The sequence below is a fragment of the Podarcis vaucheri genome, assembly GCF_965113315.1.
Source record: "Podarcis vaucheri genome assembly, contig: SUPER_10_unloc_1, whole genome shotgun sequence".
Taxonomy (NCBI): Eukaryota; Metazoa; Chordata; class Lepidosauria; order Squamata; family Lacertidae; genus Podarcis; species Podarcis vaucheri.
Window position 1 is genome coordinate 1,863,648 of NW_028118809.1, and position 20,324 is coordinate 1,883,971.

General features: G+C 46.2%; 1 protein-coding gene and 1 pseudogene across 3 annotated transcripts in view; one reads left to right on the top strand and one right to left on the bottom strand.

Moving 5' to 3' along the window:
* Positions 1 to 2,007: 2,007 nt before the first annotated feature.
* Positions 2,008 to 6,307, bottom strand: LOC309542595 (tetraspanin-7 pseudogene; annotated as a pseudogene). Its single transcript has one exon. The product of its transcript is annotated as a tetraspanin-7 pseudogene (transcript).
* Positions 6,308 to 13,084: 6,777 nt separating this feature from the next.
* The window catches only part of TRABD (TraB domain containing), a 34,133-nt gene continuing 26,893 nt past the window's right edge, over positions 13,085 to 20,324 (top strand). The window contains exon 1 of one of the 2 annotated variants that reach the window (XM_082242478.1): positions 13,085 to 13,302. The gene's annotated coding sequence lies outside the window, so the exon portion shown is untranslated. The remainder of the gene's footprint in view (positions 13,303 to 20,324) is intronic. The other variant, XM_082242477.1, reaches the window with a different exon arrangement.

Genomic DNA, 20,324 nt, shown 5'->3' on the forward strand with positions numbered 1-20,324 from the left:
AGAGTAAACCCAGTAAATAAAGTCAGCCATGACTAACTTTAAGCCCATTGATGTCAGTGAGTCTACTGGGTATGCCTTAGCCAGACACAACACATAATCATTTATATGTAGGGATTTATCTTTTTTTTTTTAAAGGGCGTTTAATCGTTCAGTCAGAACTGTCTCCGAAAATATTTCTTCTCCAGGGCAACGTGAGGGTCCATTGCTATGAGTTTCATCGTACAGTTTCAAAGTGAAACTGGTGAATGTAGATACATCAATTTATTTAAATTTCCCGTAGATGCATCAGTTTATTGAAATGACAATTTATTTAATCGTCAGTTATCAAAACCGACAAATGGCATTATTCAAATTTCCCGTAGATGCATCAATTTATTCAAAGAACAGCTTACTCAGTTGTCAGTTATCAAAGCTGGCAATTGGCATTAGACAGTCTGAATTATTTTCCTGCTACTTTTAAATTGCCCCAGGGAACTGAATGGCTACAGATCCCCATTCCTGATTGGCCTTAGCACATTTCATTCCAACAATGCACAAACTGCAGTATTCTGCGCACTACAATCCCGTACGTGCCTACTCAAAAAACCCTGGGACTTAGGCTGTATACATACCATACATTTGAAGTACATAGCTTTCCCCAAAGAATCCTGAGAACTGTAGTTTGCCCCTCGCTGAGCTACAATTCCCAGCACCCTTAACAATCTGCACTTAAGCATGTTGCCTGAACCTTTATCAAATGCCATTGGCTTGTGTGGCTTGGCTCCTTTGCACAACTGGATATCTATTTTCCCTTTCCTAAAGCTCCCCCTTCAAGCTCAAGTCGATTAACCTCTTGTCCAGGGGTCCCCAAACTAAGGTCCGTGGGCTGGATAAGGCCCGAGGGACTTGTTTATCCGGCCCGCGATGACCCCCACCACCCGCTGCCGCCTCCCACTCTTACCGGCGCTGCACGGCTGCCCACTTCCGGGTCGGAGGCGCACCGGAAATAGCTTATGCACATGCACAAGTGTTATTTGCGCATGTGCAAGCATTATTTCCGGTGCACAACCGGGTCGTAGGAGGCCCGTGCACATGCGCACAAACTATTTCTGGTGCTCCTCTGACCCAGAAGTGCGCCGGAAATAGCGTGTGCGTACGCTTATGGGCATGCGCTCCTCCACCCTCCGGCCCACCATGTGATTGGCGCTGGAGACACCGGCCCAAAGTGCGGTAAGTTTGCTGACCCCTGCTCTTTTCAATCCAAGAGTACTGGCTTGCTGAACAGGCAGAAAGGGTTTTGTTTTAGTTTACATGTGAAGAGTCTAAGACAGGGATGTCCAAAGTCTGTTTCAGGGGCCTAATCCAGGCGGCCGCCCTTGTGGCAGTTTATTTCCTGGGGTAAAAAATTCTTCAATCTTAATAAAAGCTCAACAACTTCAATCCTAAAAAAAGGTTAACAACTTTGGTCAGCCCTCACGGCCCTTCACTTCATCAAATCTGGCCCTCTTTGAAAAAAGTTTGGACACCACTGGTCTAAGACTTGCCAAAGGGCTTTGACACTTAAACCGTTTATCCAAGCATCCCATGGAAAACCTCTTCTCTGGTCCCCCAGTCTTATCAAATAGAAAGATGAGCATGCAGCTATTGACTCTCGTACACTATTTCAGCCAACAAAACTATAAATATGATAATAGCACCACTTCTTTCTTCCAGCCTGCAGATTTGATATGATAGCTCATCTGATGGAAAAGTGGCTGCGTAATAGTAGATTAAATGATAAGATTAACGGGGGGGGGGGGGGACACATCCAAATCTCTCGTGGTTAGAAATTCTGAAGTATCTTCTACGTAGCATTCCCATCTCCCAGCCAGCCAACATTAGAAATTCTTGTTTTATGGATTTGATTTACAAAAAGTCACTCTTCATCTTTTCCAGATTAAAATCAACAGCATTTTTCTCATTGGGCTGAAATACAATTCAACTTAAAACAATGTTTTGTTGCAAGTGGATGATTACCATTGGATGATTATCAAGCACACCTATGGAAAAAATTGTTTTTTAAAAATCGGTATATCTGCAACTGTGCGTCATTCTGATGATGACTCTATGGTTTTCACTAGAACAACACAAAGATGCAGAACACTACAGGTGTGTGTGGAGTGGGCATCATATACAAAAACAAAAACACAACACACAGCAGCTCCAAAGGTTTAGAATGGTTTGCATTCAAGGCAAGTTTTCCTGGCTGCAGTTTGGAGAGAAACACAGCCCATTGGCCACCAGGATTGGCATGTATTTTGCCAGGAATTAACTTTTCTATCATATTAGGAATACACAAAGGGCCCTTTGAGATTATTTTCACCCTCTGAAAATTGGACTTGACTATTATTTTTCTAAGATAAGCCCCTTTCAGAAAACATCAACACCATTTTACATTGCAAAAGAAATGCGTCTCACCTCATCCGGTCTTGCGTGATTGAATAACAGAGAGCTCAAAGTTCTGCCCTCTCCGCCCTTCGTTGCCAAGAGTTCTCTTCCTTTCTGACCTTCAATTTTCCTTGGCCCTCCCAAAGGAAAGCAACAAAGGCCATTCTCCTGCTTTCTTCCCGTCAGTAACTGTTCAGACCTCTGTCTTCCATTCGATGTTTGATCCATTCCCTCCCATTTTTCTTCCATGAGTCAAAACACGGCGAAACTTTATGGCAAACGTCTTGGGCCAAGGAAAATTTAAGAGTTTGCTTTTCTTCCCACCATTGTATATAAAGAAGCACCAAAGCTGAGAGCAGATTTGTAAAGTGGACAAAATAAAGTTGGGCAGAATGAAAGCAGTTGCTGCCATTCGTGTCCTCTGAAGGCAATGAAGGGGTTTGGTGTGGGTGGATGGAGAAATATGTCAGGAACAAAATTAGGAATTGGTCCATCTTGCGGAAAGAGAGAGAGATGAAATGGGGAGATTTAGCCAGGTTCTCTGGCTCAGTGTCACTGATGGTAGGTAGAAGGATATTAGGAGGGGGTTACAGGGGGAACCAAATGCAAAGATAATGAGGTGCCGTGCCAGAAAGATGGTTAATTTGTTTATGTATGCAACCACAGCAGCTAGGATCCTTTATGCTCAGAAATGGGTAAACAAAGAAGTTCCCACTAAAGAAGAATGGAAAAGCAAAGTTAGGGATCACGTCGATCCAGCAAAGCTAACAGCTAAAATAAGAGAATTTAATGATGCTTGTCTTTTTTGAAGAATGGAAGCCCTTTTCAGATTATTTGAAGAAATATGAAAATATGAAGAATCCATGAGCAGGATTAAGATGATGAGCAACAGAAAGAATTAGAGACTCTTGTGTTATGATTATAAAAAAGGGGGGGAGACAGGATGCAGCAAAGCAGGGGGGACAAGGAAAACATCATGGACAATGGGATGGGAAGTCAATAATATAGAAGTTGGGTTTTTTTAATGTACAGTCATACCTCATGTTACGTTTGCTTCATGATACGTTTTTTCAGGTTGCGTCCCGCGGCGACCCGGAAGTACTAAAAAGGGTTACTTCTGGGTTTCGCCGCTCACGCATGCGCAGAAGCGCTAAATTGCGCCGCGCACCTGCGCAGATACGGCGCTTCGCAACCAGAGGTACCACTGTATTGGGATTGTATGTGGGATTTCTGGAAATTTAATCAAATAAATTTGGGGGGGAAAGATCATTGAGGTGCCGTGGCAATGCATGCAGAGAGTGTGGTTTGTGGGTTTGTGGTGGGGCTACAGTACCTTCCACAGTCTCAGTGCTGCGTCCGAGTGAGCTACGAGCCATATTCAGTGTGGGATGGTGCCTCCGGGTGGCTGAGCGTGGGGCGGGACCCGAGCAGCCAGCAGGCAAGCCAGGATGATGCCCACCACCTGCATGAGTGCCAGCCCAAGGGCTGCCGTGGCAATGTAGAACATGTTGTCGCTGACGAAATTGTAGACCTTGCTGTAGCACCCGTCGCGGTAAATTCCCCGGGCGCCGAAAGGGAGAGGGCTGTGCAGGCACCTTTTGCGTGCCCTGCAGCAGCTCGCGGGCACGGAGCCGTTGGGTGGCTGTTGCTCCATAGACCACGGCGAGGAAAACCAGTCGCGGTAACTTTCCACCCCGCAGCAGTCCAAGGTGCGCTGGACGGAATCCAGAGCCTCGGCCTTCTCCTCGTCCTCTGCGTAGGAGCGTATGGCTTCGCGGAGGCCGTTCTGGAAACCTTCGGCAATAGCCTTGCGGTAGAATAAGCTGGAGAGGCCCGCCGCTAAGCCGGCAGCCAGCACCGCCAACTGAAAGCTCCCATAAGTGCGCAGCAGGCATCGGTGTTCGGTGGCGGCGCTGAAGCAGCCCAGGAAGCCCCACACGATGACAGCTGCGCCGGTCGCCAACAAAATGAAGGAGGTGTTTGGGTATTCGTTGGTGGATAGCAACAAGTAGGTGCCCAGGGAAATCTTGGCCCAAATGCCAAGGGTAACCATGGTGAGCCCCGCTGCCCAGAAGACAAAGCTGAAAGCCATGAGGAAAAGCTTGAGCACAGCCATGGTACCTTTCTGGCGACGGTTGATAAAATCTCCTAGGTGCTTATAACCGGTATAGAGGAAGGAAGTGGCACCTGGTCCTGCTGACTGATGCTCCTTGAAGCTGACTGATGCTCTGTGATGCCACCTTGAGATGATATTTCCTTGAAGTTTTGGTTAATCTCCTCCACCTTGCAAGCTGGGCAATGGTGAACACCTTCACTCAGGACCCCAAGAATGAAATGCTGAATGCATGCTTTTGCCAGACGATGGTACTGGGATGGTGTTGTTTTGGGGTTCGGCAGCTCCACAACCAGTACTGGGATGGTGTTCTTTGGGGTTCAGCAGCTTCACAACCAGTGGAGGTTGTTGCAGGGATCCTAGAGCAGCTCTCACGGAGAGGAATGTTCAGAAATCTCTGCCTCCTTCACCTGGTCAGAACTCAGGATACCAGTCTCTTTCTCCCTATTCCGCAGAATGCAAAGAAGATTGCACAGCGCAAAACCAGTTGGACAGGGTCTCTGGTCAAATTGCTGTCCTGGTTGTAGTAAAAGCAGCTTTTGACACCCCAGAAGAGAGAAGGACTGCCTCCTGCCAGAACTGTCTCTCAATCACTCCAGACACTCCGTCCTTGCCTCTACAGTTGCACGCTCCGCCTTGGTATGTCAGCTGCTAATTTGTCCGTCATGGGCTCTGGTTCCCCAATTCATGCAAGCTTTTTGTAGCTCAGAGATTGCTTTTCATTCAGCTGCCACAGAGGAAATTCAGCCTCAGCAACGGGGAGCTCGTTTTCCTGCAAAGTGAGCAGGTAGCTCTTCAGCTTTGATCCTTCCCCTCTCAAGAGATAACATATAAATGTTACGTACCTTCATTTTAGCCAATGCTGAAGATCGCAAGATTTCCCAGTGCTTCCCAACCAGTGGTGAAACACTCATGTTAAAAGATTTCCCCATTCCTGAAAGGGGGAATGTTGCATCTTGCCATAGACTGTGCTGATAACTTTCAGACGTAGGTAAAGACTGTCAGAGTGAATTGTAAATAAAGAAGAAGGAAGAATATTGTACAGCTGTTTTGTTCCGTAATGTAAATTCCATGGAGCTACCGTATACTTACGGATACAGAACATCTGGTGACTCCTGTGCTGTATTATGGAGATGAATGAGAGTCTTGCAACCAGCCATTCCCAGAGTCTACACTATTTCACACATTAATCTAAGGGGGGGATAGGTACGTCAGAAAAAGCAGGTTACTGCACTGAGATAACAAGGATCCCTGATCTAAGCACCCACCTTTCTTCGCCGCTCTGCCACCATTCATGCATAGCAAGTAGTACGGCTTTCCAGGAGGGTGAAATAAATAGACTGTTTAGCTTTCCCTTTGATAGATTTATGGCGTGGTGAGTACAGGGCTGTATAACAGATCTATCACTTGCTCTTTTCTTGGGAGTTGCAAGCTATAAAATGAAAGGGTTTTGCAGCTGGCAGGGCAAGATTAGTCCTGGACGCAAGATATCGGCGTCCCAGATTGCATTCACCCAAACAGCAAATGTTTCCTGGTCACCATTTATGTAGCGACATACAGAGATGGGCACCGGAGAGTAATTTTAAGAACCCTCACAAAAAAAGGAATCTTTTATTTCATTCCACACCTGTTATCCAATATCTGTTGAGTTTCCCTCCAAAAAATATACTCATGATTATGCAGTTGCCCTGGAGGTCAAGGAAAAAACATGATTTGCTTTTATTTGTTTCTTCAGAGAGGCTGCAAAAAAAGGAAAAGGGGGGAAAAAGCGGCATGCTAATTGGAACATAAGGCCCAACAAAGAAAGACCGTATGAGACCACCACCTTGTTGAACCTCAGGAGGTCTGGGTCTGGTCAGTGCAGACCCTCCAAGTGTCCCTATTTTACAGGGACAGTCCCGGACTTACAGAAGCTGTCCCGGTTTCTGATTTGATCCTGGAATGTCCTGCTTTTCCTTAAAAGGGTAAAGGGGCCCCTGACCATTAGGTCCAGTCGTGGCCGACTCTGGGGTTGTGGCGCTCATCTCGCTTTATTGGCCGAGGGAGCCGGCGTACAACTTCCGGGTCATGTGGCCAGCATGACTAAGCTGCTTATGGTGAACCAGAGCAGCACACGGAAACGCTGTTTAGCTTCCCGCTGGAGTGATACCTATTTATCTACTTACACTTTGACGTGCTTTTGAACTGCTAGGTTGGCAGGAGCAGGGACCGAGCAACGGGAGCTCACCCCGTTGCGGGGATTCAAACTGCCAACCTTCTGATCTGCAAGTCCTAGGCTCTGTTGTTTAACCCACAGCGCCACCCGCGCCCCTGCTTTTCCTTAGGAGGTCCCTATTTTCATCAGAGAAATATAGGAGGGTATGGAGTTATGTGGCCCCTGAACCAAGGAGATTATTATTATTATTGAATGAAAGGTAAAGGGACCCCTGACCATTAGGTCCAGTCGCGGATGACTCTGGGGTTGCAGCACTCATCTCGCTTTATTGGGAGCCGGCGTACAGTTTCTGGGTCATGTGGCCAGCATGACTAAGCTGCTTCTAGCAAACCAGAGCAGCGCACGGAAAGGCCGTTTACCTTCCTGCCAGAGCAGTACCTATTTATCTACTTGCACTTTGTGCTTTCAAACTGCTAGGTTGGCAGGAGCAGGGACCGAGCAACGGGAGCTCACCCTGCTGCGGGGATTCGAACCGCCAACCTTCTGATCGGCAAGCCCTAGGCTCTGTGGTTTAACCCACAGCGCCACCCGCGTCCATTATTATTGAATAGGTTGTCCTTATTTTCATTGGAGAAATGTTGGAGGGCATGTCAAATCAAATTTTATTAAACGGTCACAGACCAGATGAACTCGTACAACTAGTCAGCGAAGCATAGCACCGGAAAAAACAAAGGACAATTTCAATACAGATTAGGCCAAAACAGCAATTTAAAATTAGACAACATACATACAATTAAGTATTTGCCTTCGCCTGCATATTGACATAGGAAAGCTCTTGTTTCCTACGCCTAATACACAAAATTTGGCCACATTGATCGTAATTTCAGGAACCTTATGTTCTATCAAGGCTCTCTCTATTTTTATGCTTTTGTAGAACTGGGGCAATAAAGGTCAGGCGTAGATCCTCGTAGTATCTACAGTGTAGCAATACATGCATACTTGTTTCCACTTCCGATGAGCCACATGGGCAAACATGTGACGCATATGGTTTGCCCTCATATCTGCCTAGCAACAGGGCAGAGGGCAAAACATTAAATCTGGCCAGGGTAAAGGAGTGTCTGTACTTAGATATCTGTAAATCAGCCAAATAATTTGCAGGTGAGAACCCTCTCCCAAAGTCTCTAATTGTGGCATATTTATCCATTTTGCCCATGTGACATTGCAGCTCTATGTCCCTAATGCGTTGGAGCACTTGACTTCTGGCTCTCTCATATACTGCTGCTATCAAGATCTGTGGGGAGAATCCCAAGCTTCTTAATGGAGGGCATGTCAGTGCCTTCAAGCACAGTCACCAGTAGACCACCTGCATGTTTCCTTGGGTTCCATGATGGACGAAAGGTGAAATATCCGTAAAATAATAGATCCATCTATTATAGTAAAGGTAAAGGGACCCCTGACCATTAGGACCAGTCGTTGCCGACTCTGGGGTTGCGGCACTCATCTATTATCCATCTATTATACCTGACCATAAATGTTACGTACTGAAGTATTCACATGGCAACACTGCCATCATGGCATGGCTTTTCCCAGAAAGGAGAAGGCTCTCCCATCTTCATTTCAGTACAAAGTCCATAGGCTAGCTCAGTGCTTTTTCCCTAATGTAGGCTGCTCTGTGCTATTTGCCATCCCTATGTTCTGTCTGCATTTTTCTGATAATAAAACAAGTCTCCCGTGCTCATGCAAACTACATCAGACCTTGTAATGCTACCTGTGGAACGCCACAGCTTGGAACCGGGGAGTGCGAAATACATTTTAATTGGGGGGGTTAAAGCAACGATTACCTGTAAATCATTAAGCCACACACATTTCTTGCCTTCACTATGAATAGTACAAACTGCTGATCTCCAATACTGATTGCTGAGTTTTTTCCAGGGAGCTTTGAAAAAAGTCCAGGTATTTCATTTCTTCTTTTTTTTTTAGTACTACCAGTGGTGCGACGGGGGGAAAAAATGCAGATTATTGTGCATTTAAATCCTGTTGGGGGAAAGGGCCACTGGATCCAATACTTGTTGGATTCCCCCTGGGAAATATTATAATGTTCCAATTAGCATGCAAATGGCACTCTGTTATTACAGAAATGTGTGGTGCATCAATCTGGGGTACCGTAGCTCTAGTAGAGATGAACTGGATCTAATCCAAAACAAATTCTCCGACTTGGGAGTCCTATGTAGTATACCAGACAGAATGCTTAGAACTGAAGTAGGTGTTGCTTTCCTCAAAACACACATTAATAAATCCATGATTCCATACTGGGGGGGGGGGGGAATCTGATGTCAGACAAACCATTATTTTTTTAGGCTTGCAGAATGGGGAAGGCTGGGCACAATGTTGTATTATCTACCTGCCGCGTACGTTGCTAAGGATCATATTGTTCTCTGGAGGCCTTGGTGAAGATAATAATGATATATGGAAGCATTTTAGGCTGTTAGCCCACAGGATTAAATGTATTCAGGTATGCTATGTCTGCATATCACTAAAAAGGAGATGTAAGCTCCCTCTAGTGACTCATTTAAGATAAACCATTCGCCTCTCAAAGCCAGCCTGTACTTTCAGCGTGCCTGTCTATGAAATGGAAATAAGTAAATATAGTTTCTGTTTGGGTTTTGTGTCTCTCCTGTGATGGGTTTTCCTGCTACTGGATGCCAAATTTCAGGTTATTAAAGTTTTAAAAGTAAAATCATAAGGACATTAAAACGGTCTGCGTCACACCTGGAAAGGAGAAAACAGATGTGCTGTTTCATCTATGGAAAAGCTGAAATTAATCCACTAAACAATTAGAGACTCTTTAATTGCATTTTGGGCAGCTAGGCCTCTCCGTGTGGCTACTAGCAGAACCCTGGGAAGAATCTCTTCCCCCTTATTTATTTTTCAAAGTATGTATAACCCGCACTTTCATAAAAATATAACAAGGCAGAATACAGCATGCAAAGTTTTGTATACTCCAAAAGCTCCCCAGTCTCCAACTGACTGTGATGCTATCCAGAAGATAGCATTAAAAAGAGTATGTCCTGCATTAACGGCCAACTGGAATTTCAAAAAAATGGACAATTTTGGCCTTGCTGGACTACACAGAAGCCTTAAAAGCTCAGCCCAGAATTGTGATATTTCAAAAGTAAAAATACCAATCTCTTCAGAACTTCATGGGCTTTAATATGATATGGCAGTATGGTGTAGTGGTTAAGAGCGGTAGTCTCGTAATCTGGGGAACCGGGTTCGCTGGGTGACCTTGGGCCAGTCACACTTCTCTGAAGTCTCTCAGCCCCACTCACCTCACAGAGTGTTTGTTGTGGGGGAGGAAGGGAAAGGAGAATGTTAGCCGCTTTGAGACTCCTTCGGGTAGTGATAAAGCGGGATATCAAATCCAAACTCTATGAAATATGAGGGACTTACCTTAAAATTAAAAGTTACAAATTTTTACATTTTAAAAAGTGATTTAAAAAGTCAATATGATTGAAAATCCCCCCCCAAAAAAAGTATTGATCAGTTCATATTTCTAAGAGTTTTCTGCAGAATTTCATCACATTCTTTTTTTAAAAAAAAAAGTATGTACATGTCTGCCTTACTGGCTGCTATTTAGGATAAATGGGTCTTCTTGGGAGTAAATCATGCCCTAGACAGCTTAGAGGACAGAGTTCTCCTGGATGAGTTAAGAGAGGCAGTACAGGTTCTGAACCAATGGATGTAGACCAGTAAACTGAAGCCAAATCCAGATAAACGGAGGTTCTGTGGACAGTGAGTTTTCAAATCAGGAAATTGGTAGGACATTCTGTTCTCCATGGTGTGGCAATCTTGATAAGAGCAGGTTTGTTGTTTGGAGGTACTGCTGGTGTCAACATTGTCAGTGGAGGCTCAGTGGGATGCGGGTGGCACCGTGGTCTAAACCACTGAGCCTCTTGGGCTTGCCGATCGGAAGGTCAGCAGTTCGAATCCCCACAACGGAGTGAGCTCCTGTTGCTCTGTCCCAGCTCCTGCCAACCTAGCAGTTCGGAAGCATGCCAGTGCAAGTAGATAAATAGGTACCACTGCGGTGGGAAGGTAAACGGTGTTTCAGTGCGCTCTGGTTTCCGTCATGGTGTTTCCGTTGCACCAGAAGTGGTTTAGTCCTGCTGGCCACATGACCCGGAAAGCTGTCTGGGGACAAACGCCAGCTCCTTCGGCCTGAAAGTGAGATGAGTGCCACACCCCATAGTTGCCTTTGACTGGGCTTCACCATCCAGGGATCCTTTACCTTTTACCAACGTTGCCGATGAAGGCTCAGTGGTCAGTAGTTGTAGCTCATCAACTACAGCTGTTCCTGGATACTGCACCCACATTTTGGTAACTTCCAGATTGGACTATAGTAATGTACTCTACATGGGGCTACCCCTGAAAAGAGTTTGGAAATGACAACTGGTACAACAGCCAAGGTGTTAAGAAGAACTACAGGCTGATCTCCTGTAACATCAGTTTTGAAAGAATTGTACTAGTTGCCACTTGTCTTTCAAGTCCTATTCAAGGTGTTTCAGGTGACACAGAAGGCTCCAAATGATTTAGGGTCCAAATATTTTAAAGAATCTCCTTGTACTGTATCAACCTGAGCAAGTCTTGAGATCAGCAAAGGACACCCTGCTTATAGTCTCAACGCCAAGTGAGGTCCGGGGTGGAGTGTGAGAAGGGTCTTCTCAGTGGTGGCCCTACGCCTATGGAATGACTTCCCTCCTGAGGTCCATCGTGGACCAATGTTGCTGCCATTCTGACAGGTAGCCTTAAAAACCATACCTATTTAAAGGCTGAAGCCTTAAAACACAAACACCCCTCTCTTGCCATCTTGCTGCCTGCTGATTGAAAGCCTCAATCCAACCTGCGCTTACTCAGGAGCAAGCTCTGCTGGAATTACAGGACACAAAGGATCAGACTGGGACAGGTTTGCGGGGCATTGGGGGAGCGTACAATTTTTGCAAATTTCTTCAGCGAGGGATGTTAAAAATATGTTTTTGGGTGTGAGGAATTCAAACCTGCTATTATTTTTAATGTTTAAAATTTAAAGTTTTTAAAGTTTTATTATATTTTTGTATATTTTTGTATATGTTGGAAGCTGCCCAGAGGGGGCAACACATTTAGATGGATGGGGTTACAAATAGTGGAATTATTCTTGCTGCTATTAGTGACTGGACAACTTTTAGCTTTGTAAGTTTACGTTTGATCGAGAAGCACATAAACTGCTTTCGGAAAACCAATGGATTTTAATTTTACCTTCTGAAAATGTCAGAAAATGCTAAATAACAATAACAATAATAACTGCAAGTACAGTACTTGGCAATCATTTTTTAATGATTTCTATGCAGTCTTACACACATTTTACTTCCCAAGCAAAACTAAGTCCCATTAATTTAACCGAAGCACCTTTCAAGTGCCCAAGCCACGTGACAACTTTCTGGAACCCCTCATTTTTGTTGCAACTGAGAAAGATGGAAAAATCCAACACTCCAACGCTGTAGTTCTGGGGCAACTTTGCACAACCAGTTGTGGAAGCTCCTGGCTGAGTTTATCATCATCCTTACTTACCCCTTACCCCTCTACTTATTTTTATTTTTAATTTTTAATCATTGCTACCAGCATGAGTTTGGCCAAACTGCGGGAGGCAGTGGAAGACAGGAGTGCCTGGTGTGCTCTGGTCCATGGAGTCACGAAGAGACGGACACGACTAAACGACTAAACAACAACAATTTGATTTTACAAATATAAATGTATTTATTTATTCATTCATTCATTTTCTGAAATAATTTTTATTTGATTTCACAAATATAAACTTATAACAATCCAAATGCATATCCGTTCGTATACAGGTGCCTCTGTATCTCGAGACTCCTCCCCACCATCCCCTCCACGGGTCCTAGTGTCAACATTTACAACTGCGCATTATCCCATAATCTATATTTGGCATATTATCCATAGTGTTTGTTACGTCGCAAGTGAGATTAAAATCCTGCCGATGTTTTCATCTGCTTACAGTGGCCATTCTTTCCCCATTCTTTCTAAAAAGGTTTTGCCCTCTTGGTTCCTGTACTTATTTATTTGTTCGACAGGGGAAACAGAGGCTCTATCTATCTATCTATCTATCTATCTATCTATCTATCTATCTATCTATCTATCTATCTATCTATCTATCTATCTAAAAAAGCCCCCCGCCCCATTCACTCCAAGACAGGCAAGGCACGTGCGCTTCCCGCTGCGCACTTTGGGAGATGTAGTCGCCTCTCCTTCCCTCCGCCCTTGGCCTCCGCGGGGCCGGGGGCAGGAAGCGAGGCCGAACTACAGCTCCCAGAATGCACCGCGGAAGTGTCTCCACCACCCCCGCCCCCCTCCCTCCCTCTCCGCCTTCCTCCCCTCCCTCTATGAATGACTAATGCCAACATGTTGTCAGGCTAATGTGGCCGCGAGTACCTGGAGGGCTCGCCTCCCTTTCGGGTTTCCTTGGAGCGAGTTGGGGTCCTCTCCAAGCGCCGCCGCCAAGCTCGGGCTGGTAGCTTCCTCCCCCCCACACACACCGAAAGCACCCTGCACGGAGAAGGGGGGCTCGGCTTGCCAAGTAAGTCCGGGGGGCGAAGTGTGGGGTGAGGAGGGAGAGAGACCCTTGGCGTTTCCTGCGCTGGGTAGGCGCGCGCAGGGAAGGAGACCCGGCTGCCTCGCCTCGCCTTGCGCGCCCAGGAGCGCGCGCCTCATTGTCGCTGTGCCACCGCGACACAAGTCCTGCTGCGAGGGGGGGGGGGTCAGGCGACAGCAACAGCAGCGACAGCAACAGCAGCAACATTCCCTCTCTTTTTCTCCCTTTCCCTTCTTCAAAATGGCCAGGAATCAAGAGGGGAAGGGTAGGAGTTTGCAAGAGGAACTCCTACTTCTTGGGAGTTTCCTAGCAAATGGGATTTTGTGCGTGTGTGTTTGCATTTTTCATTTTGGGGTGGGAGTTTGAAATGCTGTCCGTTTTTTAAACTTTTTTTTCTTTTGCCCCAGCTTACCAAGTGTTGCCTCGTGAGGCTGTTTTGAAAGGTTGCAGATTCGCCCCAAAGGTTTAAGTTTTCGCTGGCTTGGAAAGCGCGCAAACTTTCCTGGGTGGGCCTTCTTTTTGGTGCGAGCGAAGGCAGAAGCTGTAAGAATGCTGCTTTGAAAAGTATGTGTCATACTTGTGGCGAGAGCAGAGAAAATGCGGCCTCATCTGATGGATATGTGTCTTCCACCACCACTTCCCTTCCTCCTCCAACTCCGATTTTTTAATTTTATTTTTAAATTATTTTCCCAGGGACTTAGGAGGGTGATATGTCATGCCCGGGGAACTTAATTAACTGGGGACACAGTGCTTCTGGACTTTTATTTTAGAACAATGTGCATGGTTTGATTAGATCGCAGGTCGTCCTGTACTAACTATTCTTCTAGCGAGCAAAGCTTATTGCTGGGCCACGTGTGTTACTTGGTGATGACGCTGCCTTGCAAATGCAGTTGATTTCAAACAAAAACCGGAGAGATTGTTTCAGCGGGCCACTTGGAATGAAAACGTCAATTTCCCTTCGTGTCATAACCAATGTCTTGTTACAGAGAACATCTGGCCTCATACAGGCAGTGTGGACAGCTTGTCTCGGAAATAAATTTATACTGGAATTGAGGAGTAGCCCCGCCGTTGTCATGATACAGCCTTGACTCATCTAAAACTATCTGGTTTATTGGAGGAATAGAATGGAGAAATTTTGTGCGATCTCTTGGTGGGTTTTTTGTAAGAGCAAACATTGAGGCATTTACGATAGTAGTACAGTGGTACCTTGGTTTACAAACTTAATCTGTCCCGGAAGTCCGTTCTTAAACCAAAGCATTCTTAAACCAAGGTGTGCTTTCCCAAAGCAGCAGGGGACTTAATTTACACTCAACAGGAAGCGGAACATGTTCTGCTTCCAAGGCAAAGTTCACAAACCAAAACACCTACTTCCGAGTTTGCAGCGTTTTTAATCCAAGTTGTTCATAAACTAAGCTGTTCTTAAACCAAGCTACCACTGTATTTTCTTAGGAGTAAGGTACAGTGGTGCCTCGCAAGACGAAATTAATTCGTTCCGCAAGTTTTTTCTTCTTGCGAGTTTTTCGCTTGCGATGCACGGTTTCCCATAGGAATGCATTGAAAATCAATTAATGCGTTCCTAGGGAAACCGCCTTCAGACCAGGTCCGGGGACAGTCTGTCCCCCGACCTCTTCTGAAGGCTGGGGGGGGGGGGGGACAAGGGCTTTTCTTCCCACCGCCAGCCTTCAGAAGGCTGTTCTGAAGGCTGGGGGTGGGAAGAAAAGCCCTTCTCCCCACCTCCCGCCCCGCAAGCTGCCGCCCGCCAGCATTTTAAGATCGCGCGGGACAGCAGAGAAGTCTCCGCTCCCCGGGAAGGCAGGCGGGGGGAGCAAAGACTTTTGCCCCCTGCCGGCCTTCAGAAGAGGTCCTGGACCTCTTCTGAAGGCGGGCAGGGGGCGAAAGTCTTCCCCCCCTGCCTGCCTTCAAAAGCCGTCCGCGATAGCGGGAAGCTCTTCCCTGCTATCCCGGACTGCTTTTAAAATGCTGGCGGTAGGGAGCAAAGCCTTTCGGCCCCTGCCGGCCTTCCTGGACCTCTTCTGAAGGCTGGGGGGGGGAAAGGCTTTGCTCCCCACCACCAGCATTTAAAAGAGGTCCCCGGAGATTTCCCTATGGGCTTTCGTCTTGCGAAGCAAGCCCATAGGGAAATTCGTCTTGCGAAGCGCCTTTCGTCTTGCGGGTTTTCTGTCTTGCGAGGCATTCGTCTTGCGGGGTACCGCTGTAACTGAGAATTGTTGCAGAAACCTGCAATTTAAGCAAAACTCAAAATGGCTCACCTGATCAGTTTTCCTGACATGTTTTGCACCCCAACTCCCACCAGCCCCAGCCGGCATGACCAATGGTCAGGGGTGATGAAAGTCCAAAACATCTGGAGGCCACTACGTTGGGGAAGCCTATGTTGGATTGAAGGCAATTCCATGTGGCCTTAAGTTTTGACTTAGTTGTTCTGTGTTATGCCTAAAAACTTGCTTATACCTTGCAATCAGCAAAAGTTGTTACCATATGGTTGGGTGCGGAGTTTGGCTAACACTTCACTGCTTGAAGGGGTAGTACCTGCTACACTGAAAGAGGCAGTGGTATGGACCACTTCTAAAGAAACCAGCTCTGGACTCTTTGACTATTGGCCAGTTGTCAATACCCTCTGTTTGGGGAAGGTGGTGGAGAGGACCGTGGTGGGGCAGCTACAGGTGTTCTTAGAGGACACAGATTATTTAGATCCATTCCAGGGTTCAGGCCTGTCCATGGAACTGAGTCACCCTTGGTCACCCTGATGGATGAGAGCAGGACAGAAGGAGTGCAACTTGCTCCTGCTTCTTGACCTCTTGGCAGCGTTTGGTACCATTGACCATGGCATCCTCCTGGACCAGCTGTGGGGAACTGAGGGCATTGTATTATGGTGGTTCCAATCCTACCTTCAGGACCGAGTCCAGAGAGTAGTGCTTTATCTTCAGTACTATTTAATATCTACATGAAACCGTCATTAGGAGTTTCAGGGCAAGGTGCTGTCGGTATACTGATGACACTCAGCTTGATTTCTCCATAACATCTGAATCGGGAGAGGCTGTACAATCGCTGGGCCATTGCCTGGACGCAGGGGGGAAATGGAGGAGAAAAACAAGCTGAGCTTCAGTCCTGGCGAGAAGGAGGCACTGTGGGTGAGTAGCTGCTGTGTCTGAGAAATTGGTCCTTTGCCTACCCTGGATGGGGTTGCACTCCCCCTGAAGGAACAAGTTTGCAGTTTGGGAGGGGGGTTGCTTCTGTCACTGGAGGTTCAGGTAGCCTCAGTGGCTAGAAGTGCCTTTGACCAACTGTGACTGGTTCAACAGTAGCACATGCATTGGTTGCTTTAAGGCTGGATTACTGCAATTCACTCTGCATGGGGCATCCCTTGTGCTTGATGCAGAAGCTGCAGTTATTGCAGAATGTTGCAGCACAATTGCTGATAGGAGGGAGTCAGCATATAACACATGTGGTCAGAGTTTGCACTGGTTGCGAATTTGTTCCTGGGCCAAGTTCAAGGTGTTACTATCAGTATGTTGTTGTTGGTTTAGTCGTGTCTGACTCTTTGTGACCCCATGGACCAGAGCACGCCAGGCACTCCTGTCTTCCACTGCCTCCCGCAGCTTGATCAAACTCATGCTGGTAGCTTCAAGAACACTATCCAACCATCTCGTCCTCTGTCGTCCCCTTCTCTTTGTGCCCTCCATCTTTCCCAACATCAGGGTCTTTTCCAGGGAGTCTTCTCTTCTCATGAGGTGGCCAAAGTATTGGAGCCTCAGCTTCAGGATCTGTCCTTCCAGTGAGCACTCAGGGCTGATCTCCTTAAGAATGGATCGGTTTGATCTTCTTGCAGTCCATGGGACTCTCAAGATTCTCCTCCAGCACCATAATTCAAAAGCATTAATTGTTCGGCGATCAGCCTTCTTTATGGTCCTGCTCTCACTTCCATACATCACTACTGGGAAAACCATAGCTTTTACTAAAAAAAAAAAAAAAAAAAACTAAACTAAAAAAAGTGGTACTTTGTTGGCAAAAAAAATCACTATATAAGGCCGTAACAATTTGGGACCAGTTGACCTACAAGTTTGCCTTACCCTACACATGCCAATCTCTTAAGGTTTGCAGAACTTGCGCTACTGCAGGTTCCACATAATACCCACCCCACATTTGTAAGAACTTGATCGTTTAGTGTGGACTACAACTGACTGGGGCTGATGGGAGTTGTAGTCCAAAACATTTGGAGAGTGCCAGGTTGGCAAAGGCTTCAGGGTGCTTTCAGGTGACCATGCCAACTATAGTGAAACTGACCTAGATGTCAGCCTTGGTGTGCTGAATAGTCTAGAACAGGGTTTCCCAAACTTGGGTCTCCAGCTGTTTTTGGACTACAACTCCCATCATCCCTAGCTAGTCAGGGATGATGGGAACTGTAGTCCAAAAACGGCTGGAGACCCAAATTTGGGGAAACCATGTTCTAGAAGCTGCTCTTTATCGCCTCACCCAAAGGCAAGGTGCAGGTCAGCCCAGTTTAGGAGACAGGGTTGAGCTTGCAAAAATTCAGCCTCCCAACATATGTAGCTTCTGAATAGTCAGTTGGGTTCGTCTGCCAGCTGAGACCTGGCAAGCTGTTGTGTTGAAACATGCCCAGCTGTTCCATCCCCTAGAGAATACTCTATGCCTCCAGTTCCAAGGAGCCAACATAAAGTTATTGGGTGAAAGGCATCTAAAGCGAATGCTTAAAATTCTTAAGGGTTGTGAAAAGTGTAAATTCTACTTTGCTCATTTTCCTAACATTCCAGGAAGTGGTATTAGGCTCTGTGTGACGTGCAGGCCACATGGAGGTCACTCATGATATACTGCAGTGAATTATGCAGGCCTTTTAACTAACGTGTTGCATATGAGCAGGTACAGTACATGTACAGTGGTACCTCTGGATGTGAACGGAATCAGTTCCGGGGGGCTCCGTTCGCATCCTGAGTAGAACGTAACACGCGACTGCGCGGGTCGCATTTTGCCACTTCCGCGCATATGTGTGATGTTATTTTGAGCATATGTGCGAGCGGCGAAACCCGGAAGTAATGCACTCAGTTACTTCCGGGTCGCCGCGGAGCGCAACCTGAAAATGCTTAACCTGAAGCTACTTCAACCCGAGGTATGACTGTACTCTATAATACTCAAGGCAGATGCATGAGGAAACACACCCTTATCTGCCGCTAGTACACACTGTACTCCAATGTCCTCAAGATGAGATAAATGCCAATATTCTCCTTGCACCATCATGCAGAACGCCAGACGTTTATCTGATGTGTGCGCTACAAATTAGCAGAGCAATTCAAAGCCTGGCAGGACATGAAGGAGTGGCATATCCACATCCCTAGCCCCATTACTTGTTCCTTCAACTGCCATAGTGCTCAGGCCTTACGCCATCAAATAATGACAGTACACCATGTTCCATTTCAGGGCTTCCAGGTTCCTGCCAGCAATATTTCCACTCACCCGCACTTTTGGTGGGTAGAACGGGGGAGCTTTGCACCAGCAGAGTGGTGGTACCATCAGACAGCTGTGGTGGAACTGTTCTGGACTGGGCCTTCCAATCCTCCTCCCCTGCGTGGTGGATTAGTGGCATGTATTTTATCCTTAAGTAGCTTTTGCTTCTCCTCCCCTTAAATATGACCTTGGTCTAGTTCAGCAGGTTTCACAAGGACTGGAAAGCACATAAAATGATAATCTTGAGCTGGGAAGACAAGCTGGTTTGATGGGAGACGAACTCGTCAGGATGATCGTTCCACTGTCTTAATTATGTCTTGGCTTGCATTAGTGAACGTCAAGTATTTTGAAGAACTTCCATTGGTTCAAAACCAGTGTGACTGGTCTGACGATGAAATCTCATTTCTTGCTCTGGTTGATTTAATGCTTGAGGGGGAAAAATTATTTAGGAACCAAATATTCATTCTCAACAAAGTTGGAAAAGTACTTTTACTATTATCTATCCAATAGGTTCTGTATTAAGATAAAAGAAGAGGAGACACTGGTATTTCTCAGAAAACAACAAGACAAATGTATAATCAGTTGCCCTACCCTGGTAGATTCCAGGGCTGCAATTTTTGTATAAGAGCAAAAAAATCAAGTTTCAGGGTTGGGTGGCAAGGCAGATTTAAACATTTGTTTGCTGTAGAGATTTCTTTTATCTGTTATATTCAACCAGTTGATGTTGAATGTCATTGAAACCTTGAATGTAGCACAGTCTGCCACGGGTTTCAATAGTGGTAAGCTAGAGTGGATCCTTTTTCTGAAGTTATACTCAGGCATAAGACCAAGATCAATGTGTGAATGGAAAGCAGGTGGTCTCAGCTTCACGTCTCCCTGGTGTTGTGCATATTGTCTAGCACTCCTAGTGTCCACAGGTTTAGTGTGCATAGGTGTGTGTTCAACTGTACATACAAAGGCAGCTGTCCTGCAGATATGCATGCAGAGGCAGAGCGTGTGTTGATCTCACACATCAATTGTTGGCATCCATCCCACTGGTTACAACAATGTGCTGGTTGCACCAATGTTGCACGTTCGATCCCTATAAGAGACAGCTGCATATTCGTGCATTGCAAGGTGTTAGACTAGGTGATCCCTTCCAGTTCTATAATTCTATAATCTCATGGAAGAGTGGTGCTTCGGGGACAAACAGCTGGAGAGTTACAGCGCTTGCTGTGGCTGTAGAGACTGATATGGGAGAGACATGTTTTGTTGCAGCTGGGGCAGAAAAGGCGTCTGGTTTTGCTGCGGCAGATGCACCATGGCGTTACTTCTCTTTGCTCTCCTCCCAGCAGCCATTCCTCCTTTCCTTACTGCTGTGGATACACACACGTCAGTTTAACTACAGGATAGGGCATAAGGAGAACCCAAAGCACATGGTCTGTAAAGAAGTGTTGCCTACAAAATATTAGGCATGGAACTGCACGAAGGACATACTGTATTTATTGCTCTATAAGACTCACTTTTTCCCTCCTGAAAAGTAAGGGGAA